The sequence below is a fragment of the Cynoglossus semilaevis genome, chromosome 2 (genome assembly GCF_000523025.1).
Source record: "Cynoglossus semilaevis isolate Cse_v1.0 chromosome 2, Cse_v1.0, whole genome shotgun sequence".
In the NCBI taxonomy this organism is placed as follows: Eukaryota; Metazoa; Chordata; class Actinopteri; order Pleuronectiformes; family Cynoglossidae; genus Cynoglossus; species Cynoglossus semilaevis.
Window position 1 is genome coordinate 2,087,888 of NC_024308.1, and position 12,960 is coordinate 2,100,847.

A 12,960-nucleotide genomic window follows, 5' to 3' on the forward strand; every position below is an offset into this window, starting at 1 on the left:
ACATGTGTTTTTGGTCAGTTTATCATAATATTGTGATATCATTAACTGCTTTCAGCTCGGCTGGGATCAGGATAGAGTTTCACATGTGAATGCGAAGACGCACAGCATTTGAAAACCATCAAAGAAAACAGACTAATGACAAACAAAGACCGTCTGTGTCTCACTGGGTCGTGTGTGATCTAAATCCTCCAGGAAAACCACATCCCCAGAACTCGCTGCCTCACCAAATGTATAAGCCTGGCTGCACTTCCTGTCAGAAGTTTCAGAAAAAGACACAAATAGACATATTCATACCGAGATCAAAGTGGTTCTGTTTTGTGGGTTTATGGTCAGACACAGGGATTAGGTCTGGTTTGTACAGTAAGTATCTGCTGTGTCAGACTTTTGTACATCTAAAATAATATTGTATGAAAGAAAAATGATAAGGTCACACATGGTACATGGGCTGTTTATAAGTGGGATTTAATACAGTGTTTCACAAAGACTGGGTCGCGACCCTCAGGTGGGTCGCAAGAGGTTTTTTTTTTGGGTCATCTTGCATCATTTTCCCTGGAGTTTACGGTTAATGTCTATTGACTTGGGTCGTGAAGGTTTGTGATTTTTAAAATATGGGTCCGCAGAAAACACTGATTTAACACACATATATATGTACTGTATATATGTGTGTGTGTCTCAACGCACTCTCATTCACAAATGCAAAATCCGTCCTCCACATCCCGTTTCCTTTAACGTGGACGTGGAGAAGAGGGACACTCCAGAGAGTGAAAGGATTTTGAACGAGAACACTTTCTTTTGAGGGTCGTTATCCTCCTCTGAAAAAAACCCCACCACAGGGGACGGGGGCATCTTTAGCTTCTCACTGAACCAGTCTGTAATGTTCATTAGTGGACGTTTGGGGAGAGTGGGGGACATGAATAGAGGACACACCTTTGTTCTGTATCCTCTCATGGCAGGGGGAAGTTCAGTAACATTAGATATGGCTGACCTGAGGTGAATGTCGGAGGAGAGAGCGCCATAGCAGGAGGTGAGGCGAAGGAGAAGAAGCTCTGCCCTCCAACCCCATAATCTCTTGTATTCCTTACCACATGCTGCTCCTCATTTCCAGCAGCCCGCCCTATTTTCTCATTTCCCATTTCCTTCTTGTTGGTTAAGCTACTTAAAGCCAAATTACAATTACGGTGAGAGAAGGCCTCTGCAACGCTGCACCTCCACTCGGACACTCGGTCCCTGCCATCCCATAGACCTGATGATGAGGTTCCCACTAATACGTGCCAGTAATTTGCGAAACGTACGGTCGTGTTATCTCAGACGTCTGCGGGATTAACGTCGAGCGTATATATATAAGAACTGGACCTCGTTCACCAGTGGAAAAATCGCTTGAATGATTCGACCACAACCACTCAAAACATGTATTTAAAATTCTCCATAAGTGCAAAAGCTGTAAAAAGGGAGAGATTATATAACAATAAACCAAGAAAAATGTTAAAAAAAAACAAGAACAGATGAAACCATGGCGTAAGTGTTCCTCATAAGAAAATTGATCTACTTTGTTTTTTACTTTTAAAATTTCAAAAGCAGTATCATCAATCAGTAAAAAGACTGTACAAAAAATAAGAGATATTTAAGTGATGTTGCAGTTTCAAGTAACATAGATAAAGTATGACTTAACCAAGAGACACCACTAACAGAAAATAAAGTCTATTAATGGTATACCAAGATTGAAAAGGAAAACAAATCTCTTGGTTACTCCTATACAGCGATATCTATAAACCACAGAGTCAGAACAGAAAGGCCAAGCTCACTGTGAATTCTTGAGGAACTTACGAGCGTCAGCACCACAGAACAAATTTAGAGGCAGTGACAAATGTAAACATGAGACTGTCTGACTTCGACCATCTATAAATACAGCACCTGTTTGGGGATTTCTACATGCTACGACAAAAAGCATTTAGAAAGTCTAATTACCAAAAAAAAAAAAAAAAAACCCCGACCTAATCTTTTCCAGTTCTTACTGCTAAAAGTATCGTGTGTTCACACGGGTCTAAAATAAACTGTGTGAGACACCGCAAAGAGGCCTCCTGTAAAGACTGACCCTAATGAGGCAACTGGCATGTATGTGCACGTGTGTGTGTGTGTGTGTGCCGCAGCTCACACCTGGAGCAGCTGCTAGCTATAAAGCACCAGCGCTGTCAGGGACTATTAAAGCACCTTGCGGGCGGCCATCTTTTTTACTTACTTCCCCTAAATCTCCAGCGAAGCCTCTAAAATCACTTAACAGCATCCTCCCTTAATTGGCCTCCCACCGCCGACAAGACGTAAATACAGGGAACACAGTTGTACGCACACCGGCACATTCAGTGGGGAAGAATGCTCCCACACTGGCCGAAAAAACCGCAAACTCGCAAACTGGCACACGCCCTCAGGTGATTCAAACACAGCAAACACAGGTCCGTGTGGATGTGGGGAAAAAAAAAAAAAACAGTGCGAGGATCGGTCATTTACAGACATTTACTCAGTCATGTGTGGCTGCAGACAGAGAAGGGCCTTTGTCCTCCTGGCAGAGACGCGTCAACGTCACACTGGTATTTACTCAGCAGTGTCCTGGCGGTGTTTGCAGACACACATGGGCAAATAATAACCTGGCGCCATTTTCTTCATTCTAGCTGTGTTTAATGACGCAGTCACTCACAGAGTGGACGCCCAACAGGGAGTGGCTCTGGAAAAGTGAGGCCACAGGTAAACACGTATGTTATAGAGAGTAAACTGTGTTAAATATTAAAATGAAATCCTTTTTAAATGTATTATTAAAAGCAAAATAAAGCATGAAATTGACGTGAGTTTAAAACATAACGAAGATTTTCACTGGACAATAACTCTGTGACGCTCTGAGGTCATACAGGATGTTTGCACCAGGGCTGTCAAAATCAGACCATTAATCACGTTACGTACTTTGTAAAAAGGAAGAGATGTTTTTATGGTCAGAAATGTTTATTAATCAGTAATGATTAATAAGGAAGAATCATTACTGAGGAATTATTAGCTACTGTGATTAATCAGATAAAAAAAACATTTTAATTGTTTGTTTTATTTATTTTTTACTTCTTAAGTTTTCTACTCTACTACTTTTTTTTTTTTACATGTTTAAGTGTATATTTTAGATATTACTTTGTTCCGGAAGCACAGGAAACTTTCAGGAAATAATACATACATTAATACCAGAAGCTCTAACCAAATCTGTAAGAAGAATAATGTTAGTATTAATTTTATTTTTTAAAAAAGAAGAAGCTAGAATCAGTTTGTATAAACAACTGAAAATTCCTACATTTATTAAGATGTTTCTGTTCCAGTGAAGAGTGTTTGGTTTGTGAGCAACCCCAAAAAAAAAAAAAAAAAAGATTTTGAAGTGTTTGTATTCCACAGAAACATTATTTAGATGTCAAAAGTTATCTTGATCAAGTTTCTTGATTTAACAAAAAATAATACAGCAATTTAAATGGGGTTTATTCTGTATTTTTTCCTGGGGTTTACAAAGTGTCACTCTGCTCCGACCTGCACAGCCGCTCCGCTGGTTCTACGCCGTCCAAGTCGGCGTGTGGAAGATTTACTACCTCTCAACAGAAGCCCGTTAAGCCTGAAAGTGAGAGGCTGATTGACGGAGTATGTGTTGGAGCAGAGAGTGTGTATGTGGGTGAACGCACGCATGCTAACATGTGCTTTAGTGACACTGACCATGTGTGTGTGAGGGAGTGTGTGTTACAGCGTCTGTGACTACTGACTCAGTCAATGCTTTCTACAGGGACCTGTGCACTTCACTGTGTTTATAGACCGCGTGTGTGTGTGTGTGTGTGTGTGTGAGACTGTACATGTACATCCACTGTCAGGCAGCAGGCGTTACTGTTGGGATGAAGCAGAGTTAACAGCTCATTAACACCAATTCATTATGGGCTGTTTCTCTGACGCTCACATTGTTCTGCTCACACACACACAACACACACAACAGCGTAAATTATTGAACTCCTGAACCTGAATGTGTTTGTACTGCCTTTAACAGGACTATTATAGCAACTAGCTTAGCTTAATAACACGGTAATTGAAAATACATACAAGTGAACACTTTTTGAAGTTGTATTAATGTATCGCAATTACTGTAGCTTAGCATCAGCGGCTATGGTGTCGTTTTTATTCTTCAGGTATTTAAGTCGTTCGTTCAGTCTGTTCGTTGTTTGACTTTCGTCTCGTGACGTTTGATGTTTGTCTGTCTGTTCTGGCGTTTGTGTTTACGTTTCCCATTATCAGCCGTCTGATCTGAGTTCTCTTTTTTTTGCAGAACAGACAGTTGGAGCCTGGTAACATTGGTGTGATTTTAATTCTGCATTTTAAATAAGGAACTATGACCTGACCTCGTGTTGGGATGGGGTCAAGCCTACTCCCCCTGGTGTCACAACATGTGTATAGACTGTGTACGTCTGTGTTCTGTAATCAAACGTGTTAAAATTTTTAACCCGACTAATTTCACAATTTGCGTGGTAACCTCGACACGCCTGGTGTTAATATTAGAAATATCACTGGATAAAATGTGTTTTTTTGCAAAAAAAAAGAAAGAAATGTTGAGCGGATTTGAAGCAGCTGCATGGCCTCAACACACAAGCTCTCGGAGGGTGAGTGATGACCCTAAAACACAGCTGCTGGAGCTGTGCTGATGCACTGAAGAATTATCTCTACAGAGTTGTGTGTGAGAAGTCTGGCCCTTGATAGTTTGACCCTCTCAGCACCTTCGGTTTAACAAGAGACAGGTCCACAGAGAGAAAAAGAAGGGAATCCAGATCAAAGCGCTGATATGGGAGTCAGATGTAATGACACTGAGCAGACAGGCTGAAAACTCTACTCTCAGACGTCGGACTTCTTACTTAATAATTCTTTAATTTGACAGGTCGTCGATAAAGACCAAAAACATTTGTTATATAATAAGCACAGATCCTGCTTTTCTTTTATTCCCTTAATACTTCCAGTCAGACAATTATGTCAGAGATTGTCCAGAAAAGAGTTCAAAGGTCAGGCTCAAGTGCCAATTATAGACTGAACCACAGCTAATGCAGTGTTTCCCAACCTTTTTCTCAGGAAAAACCCCATGGCGCATCACCATAGAAAAATCTCACAAAAAGTATGTGTCATGAAATATAATAATATTCTGGTTTAAATTTACTAAAAACGTACTCCTGTTTAGTTGAAGCAAATGCTGATATACTGACAGGAATTGAAGAAAGACACTCACAAAGATCTTCAACAGCTCTGATTATCTTTGTTTTAGTTTAATAATAACATCTACTGCCACCTAGCGGATGAGGATTTAGTAGCTCTGCTTGTCACGCATTTACGAACAAAGAAAAATATTTGCAACGAATAAATAATAGTTTTCAGACCAATTAAGTGAAATTGCATAATTTTCCGCGGCACACCTAATGATCTCTCACGGCACAGTGGTTGGGAATCACTGAGCTAATGCAATAGCATGATGCCATTGTTGCAAACTCTGGCTTTTCACTGCTCCTGCTCCAGGAACCAGCCATTGTGGAGAGTGAAGAAGGAAAGAAGTACAATCCTCTTATTATCAGGCCAATAAAAAGCAGCATTTGGACTCGCCGCCTCCACAATCCCTTACTCGCTGCTTTATATTTAGCTCTGGCCACAGTTTCAGTGCAAAATAAGTTCAGACTTCAGCGGAGGAGACGATGAAGTGAGGGATAGTTACCTCGTTCGGGATTTTCTTTTTGAAGGGTTGATTTTCCTGATCTCTCAAGTTGGGAGAGAAGGAAAGCTATAAAACCTATTTTCCATTACTCTTCTTCTTTAAAGTGGTGCCCTTGAGTGACGGGGCGACGGGGGACAATGACGGTGAAGAAAAACAGTACCGTTTACATCACTCACACGTCAATGCAAATAAGGTGCTTCTGGCCACTTAGCACTTCTTGAACACGCAAACAGAGAACGACAACAAAGCTCTTTGTGTCTCAGATGGTCCGGTGAATGTGTCTCTGCCCATATATCTCATCGCCTTCTTAATCACAATAAGTTGGTGCCATAATAGGATTGTCAACTACTAAAGGAGTGACAGCTAAAAGGAAACGCTTTCCAGTTGAAATGTGCCTTTGAGGGTCGATTTTCCAGAGCTTTCCTGCTTCACTTTAAAGCCCCATCCAATTCAGGAGCTCTTTGAGTGTAGCTGGGATACAAATCCACGCCGCTGCAGCTATCACAGGCCCAGAATGAGCATAAAAAAACTGCATTACATCTTGCCTTATTTTTTAAAGGGTTCTTTTTGGCTTCCCTTCGGTGCCCTGTGGACTGCCAAGTGTCTGTGTTGATTCGTCAGTGGAAAGTCAAAGAATTGCCACAGAGACAATGCGAGAGGTCACGGTTTCATCGTAGTTCTCACTTCAGAAACACCATTGTCATGCCGCTGCCTGCCAAGATGCCAACCCCAGGCCAGTCACCAATCAGCCGTCTGCAGGAGTTAGTCATTGGGCTTTCATGGCTCTTTACTATTGCCCCATCCCTCCATCCTGTTTATTTGCCTGCTGCGGCTGACACTTTGACACATCTCAGGATTGCTGCTGTTTTAGCCAGCGTGTCTCGGAGGCAGTGGCAGAGGATGCAGGTGATAACCACCCACAGCCAAACGCTGCTGCTCTGTCTTAAATCCTTTGAGGCTGATTTTGAGGTACGCTCATGCCGTCTCATCCTACCCCCTCCAAAGGTACGCTCATGCCGTCTCATCCTACCACCATCCCCCCCCCCAAAAAACCTCTTTACCAAAAAGAGGCATTTCGCAACATCCCTCTTAAATTTTCCCAGACTTTTAGATGTAGCCTGCAGATGATGTGCACCAGGTTCTACAATGTGCAATGTCATCTTATTAATGTTTCTTAAAAAACGTCACATCAAGTACGTTGAAGTTCGTGAAGAAACAGACAGACAATATCAAAGACTTTTCACTGCTAAATACAACTACAAACACCCATATTTATCCATAATAAGACAGACATCAGTCTTTGCATCATACTCACTATAACGATTATACAATTATATGAAAAAAGGTTTTTATTGAAACATGGAAATATTGCATCTCATTGAGGGTGAAGCCTTGTATTCAGTGATGGACAAAGCTGAAAGATGGACAAAACTTTCCCCTCCAGGAAATCGCTAATGCTAACACATATCTTGAATCGATCTCAGCAGCATCATTTGCATTTAAAATGGATCGTATGCACGTCCAATCAAGTATGATGAACACAGACAAAGGATGAAAGAGGCAGGAGGGCAAAAAAAACGAAAGGCCAGACGCTGAATAAAAGCTGGCCAAACACAGAGGAGTTAAAAGGACGAAGGAGGCGTAAACAAAGAGAGCAGTTGAAAAAGAGAAAAGACAAAAAAAAATTGACTGAGGCTGTGAGTTGGTGGAGCAGAAGAGGAGCCAAACCCTGCGGACCTAACCACAGCCATATCTTCATAAGCTGCAGAGTGTCTCTCTCTCTCCCTCTCTCTCTCTGCCGTCCAGCCTCCAGGCCTGCAATAAATACATTTTCAATTACAAGCACAGGGGAACAGAGTGAGGAGGGGGTAAAAAAAAAGGGAAGGAGGAAAGGAGGGGCGCCTTGAAGGAGTCTGAGTGAATCCCCCGAATGACACCTCCGGCAACCGGGCTCAGATGTGCTGTGTCGGAGGCACGGGTGCTCCTTCCCCGACGTACGCGTGCAGTTTAATCATCGACTGGTTCTTTGCAGCCGGTCAGGCAGTTAACGGAGCCAGGGTCTGAGGCCAGCACTGCGGCAGCCAGCACTTTGATAGAACACCTGCGGTGAAACGAGATCTTTACTGGGTGCACTGCAACCTAAACCCCACGCAGATGGGGGGGGGGTCTCTCTGACCCTCCATGGGGTCTGGAGTGTTAGCATGTGTCGGACTCCAGACATGATACAAGCGGTGCCTTTGAAAACTATTATTGGTGACTGTTGTCAAGGCTAATAGAGGAGTTATGTGAGGTCCGCTGGATGTGATGTTAATATCAGACGCCGTTAAAACCTCGGGCAGAAACACATTAAAACATATGAGGCGTAACGTTTATCCTGTTTGACTTGTAATATTTTCACTCTACTGTTTGATTCTGTCGGTCCACACACAAACCAGCCTTAACTACATGTAACTAAACTTAAGGAGAAGAAAAAAGAGAAATAATGAGATGTAAGTTTACACCTGATCCCGAGGCTACGACGTGAAGATATAGGAGTAGATTTTTTTTTTGACTCGATATGTTCAATCTGTGACCCCGATATTGTCATTTACTTCATCTGTTGAGAATTTGAAAATAATCACACATGCTTAGAGTTATAAATATAAATAGTCAAATCATCAGTATTGCAGTGTTTGCCAACCATCCGTGCTAATGCTAATTAGCACCGATTTTCAATTTAAGGATGACTGCCCTGATTTAAAAAAGGGCTTTAATGCTGATCATACACACTATGACAGAATGTAGGTTGGTCATATATTCTATAGTAAGAATAGTCTTTTTTTTTCTATACAATGTCACACCATACTGTATGGTAAAGTTGGGTATTCCCCGAGAAACCCGACACGCCAGTCGACCGACGCTGTATTCACCACTGATGTTGTGGAGAAGTTAGTGATAAATTTGTCATAAGGTCTGGTTTCAACAGCACAAAACAGAGTGCAGCCTCAGCAACATGGGGGTGTCACTGTGCAACGCCCAGGGTCACGGTCTCTGTTCTGAGAACCGTGACCGCTGTGGTAATTACCTAAATGGGAGAAGGGGAAAAATGAAGCATTCCTGGAGTGTCAGATGGGGCTGGGTTTGTGTGGGCAGACTGCGAGTTAGGTTCTCTGATTCCAGGGTGTATGCAAACGGATTTAAGCATTCAGGAATTTCCCCTTTCCTCATGCTCTCCCATCACCATCCCACCCATCACTCCACCCACCCCTTGATCAGTCCCTGGTCCACAATAGAGCAGGAGAAAAAAGACGTGGAGGGAGGAGACGTGCTGAGGTCAAAAGAAGTATGAAGCCGGCCTACGGAGCTCAGGACACGCTGATGGGTTGGTCAACCCCGAGGTTGGTCAATATTTTGTTATACCTGATGTTACTGTTAGTACTGTAAACAGCTGTTAATAGCTGCTGTTTACATGCATAAAAAATAAAACTGGAGAACGTCACATGTTAATAGCTGCTGTTTACATGCATAATACGTACGTCAATATAAGGATAAACACAAAGCAGTTATTTTTAAACTGAAGAGAAAGTTGCATATATTGAATGATGTGTTGAATATCAAAATCTCATATTTCTAACATCTTCGACCTCACATTCAAGACAGCCAAACCTTTTCTAAATCTGGTTTTGTCTGCCGTCCGAGTGGATCGGTGGCTCAGCAAAAACCCAAACCTGCCCAAAGTTGTAACATTTTGAGTAAATGGCAGCTGCTTCAGTCCTGGTTCTGTTTCACCTTTCCTTTTCTCAGCCTCTTGGCAGTAGCAGCGGGAGCAGCAACAGCTCGGCCTTCTCCCCCGAGACGACGTGGGAGCTCACGTCATCGGGGCTAACAAGGACCACGCTTTTGCTGTTTCCACCGGGCCTGCCAACACTTCCCAGACTGGGCCCCATTTCACAGCTGCCTGCTTAAGGTGTGGGACCAAGTGTGGGCCCCACAGCTGGTGGCGGGGGGGCCCTGAGTGTGTACATGTGTGTGTAAAAGCATGTGGACTTATTAGACTGCTGAAGCTGTAGTTCTGCCGCGCCTGAGAGGTTGTTGTACGGCTCTAAGTGGAATTTCCATGTCATTTCGCCCTTCATCCAATCAGCAGGCCGTTGGGCCTCCTGCCAGACGAGGCAGGGGGTTGTGGGAAACAGAGTCTGACTGTAGGAATTGATGTGATTTAGGTCTTGCTTGAAGGGAACGCGCAGCTATTTTGACAGACGCTGGCCTCCTGCTCAGACTGAGGTCTACAATTACACAGGACATAAACACGCTGCGCTAAGGCCGGGCTGAAGCAAGACAGACTGGAGCTCCGAGGGCCCCTGGGAAAGGAAAACGTCGAAGAGCTTTGTGGAAGCCACAGAGGCCTTGGCAGGCTCCCACAGACAGCCATCGCGTGACTGTGGGAGAGGGATGACTTGAGCGTAGCGCTGAGAAACTACACTGGGAAGAATTGGCTGTCTGAGAAACAAACACATGCACATGAAAGAGATGTCCCGTGTAGTGATACGGGACATGTGCGTATATTTGCGTACTTCAATTTGCATACGCTGTGAGTCGCTTAAAACATGTAGACTCAATATAGGCGCCACATGTTGTGGACTGTTCACATTCAATATAATGGATAACACACACTTTTCTCTTTCATCCTCTCGCAGGGCATATATATTTATATAATAGACACATTCAAAAGAACGTTCTCCTCTTTTGTCCGTGGAGTCCAAATCCGAACTCTCACGTAGCCTCAAACCACCTTTTCTCCAGCTGCATTTGTCCTCCTTCACCTACTGTTAAGTCTCATACTATTTATAATCCTGGTGTTGACAAAAGGTGCTATTTATAATCCTGGTGTTGACAAAAGAACAGCATCTCCACATAAGAACTTATCTTATATTCCAAACTGTCACTTGTTGAAGCATAAAGGTGAAAACTAAATAATTTCCCTTGAGTAAAAGACCCAGTTTTTAAGTTTTTAAACAGCAGAGAGGTACTTACAAGTTTATCAAAAAATGTGAAAAAATGAAGATGTTCTCAGAAGATCCTCAAGGTCATGGAGGATCTACTGGAGGAAAATTACAGGAGGTAACTATAGAAAAAAAGAGCAGGAGACCTGTTTAAAAAATACAGAATAACTGCTAAGATACTAGTGAATGATGGAGTTCAGGTGAGAATTTAAGTGTCACAAAAATACACAGAAATGAAGATGTTGCATAGCATAAAAAAAACAGCATTTTTGCTGAAGTGACATTTGATGCCAGACTAATCCACTCCACAGAGACAGATGAAATTTGCGGATGTTTATATTTATTCAGATGTGACAAATCATTCATGAATCAGAGGTGAAACGTCATGTCAAGTTCTGTTACCTATTTCCAAACTGCTTTGGATAAAATTAACTGAATGACTTGTAAAGGTGTTGTAGTGAAAGTGAATTTATGAAGATCTTTGAAAGAAAAGTTTTTCTTTTTCTTCTATCATGACCAAGAAAACACCAAAGTTCTACCCATTATCCCTCAGAGTTTTTGAACAATTCCTGTTATGTATGAAGTGAAATAACAATTTAAAAACAACAAACTCCTCCGCTCCACTTCCTGCCCAGCACCGATGCTGAGCTGGTTTAAAACAACTGCCCATTTAAGTGTCACTGTCCGGCAACAATGCAACGGCTGCCACAGTTATTTACTGTAATGAACTGCACCCCATTGTGAGCAGGGTGCTCTTCAGGGAGCGCTCATTCAGCGGGACCCAATGTAACCAGCCCTGAATGGATGTCAGGCTGCATAAAGGTTTTTGAGGAACAGTGAGAGTGTTGCCTTGTGAATAAAAGAGTGGCAGTGAGATCATATTTACCCACCATTCAGCCTGCTTTATATACGCCCATCGGCCACATCCTATTTGGATAAATCAGGGACACAGGGAGCGGCCGTCAGCGGAGAGTGTATTTTCCGCAGTCAATTCAGAGCAGGACTTGACACAAGCATGGGAAAGCAAATAACCCGGATTAGACGTCTTCAAAGAGCTGGCTCTGTAAAAAGATAGGAGCAGGAGGAGCGGACAAAGGTGGGAATTAGCAGTACTCACACACACACACTCTTGTGAGACACACACACACACACATACTGAAAGTTGAGAGTGTGTCTCAGACTCCACCTCAAGGAAATATATGTGAAAACTCTTGTTTGCTGTTAACATACAGTATATGTGTAAAACCCTTTCCTCCCCTGTAGGTGGTGCAATTGTAATGCCTGGGTAGATCTGTTAACTCTACTGATCAACCAAAGACTGTATCAAACTGTTGTTGAAATTGTCTTTGCAAAACCCTAATAAAATATTTAGGTTTACAGACCAACAGTAACAGACAGGGTGATGAAATGGCTTCCCTCTGTTCTGTGGTGCTGTACACCTTTAACAAAAAGGTGAGAGTGGGCATAAAAATCACAGTCACTTTTGAAACATACAGTGTTGGTTGAAAAGTCGTTGCCTGGAAGTTTAAAAATGAACACACAATCCATCTTTAGAGATGTAGGCGCCAAAAAAACAAAAAAACAAACCCCTGTGTTCTTTGAGCAGTATTACTGCCACCTACTGGGCATGTCTCCTGCTGGTACAGCTTTCAACCACGGAGCGTTATGAGCAGGAGTAAGAACAGAAAAACCAACGTTCTTGCTAATCATAGCATCAGAATGTCCCTTTAGTGACTCAGTGTTTTTTGTTTTTTTTTAATAAAAACCTTTGCTTTTCCTTTAGCTTTAACTCGTGAGTTTGTTTGACTGTTTTTACAGTTTACCTAAGACAGAAAGATAAATGTGAGGGTGAGGGTGAGGGTGATGGTGAGGGTGAGGGTGATGGTGATGGTGAGCAGCAGAACCATCATTAAGCTCCCCTACACACCAGGATCAGACCGTGTCTCACCTGCCTGGCTTGTGACTCAGTTTCTCTCTGCGAGACGGAACCAGGCACGCCAGACCACCACGGCCCGGGTGTGTGTGTGTGTGTACGTGCACACGTGCATCTGTGGAAACTTCTCATCCCCACTTTGGGTGCAGAAAAAGTTCAAACCAGGATGTCTGTGTTTCATTAAAACCATCAGTGCATATCAGCAGCGGACAAACACGGATCGTTATAAAGTCAGTTTCCACTAAAGCGTGTTGGGGGCGGGCGGGAGGGGGGGGGGGCAGAATGACCACTGGGCA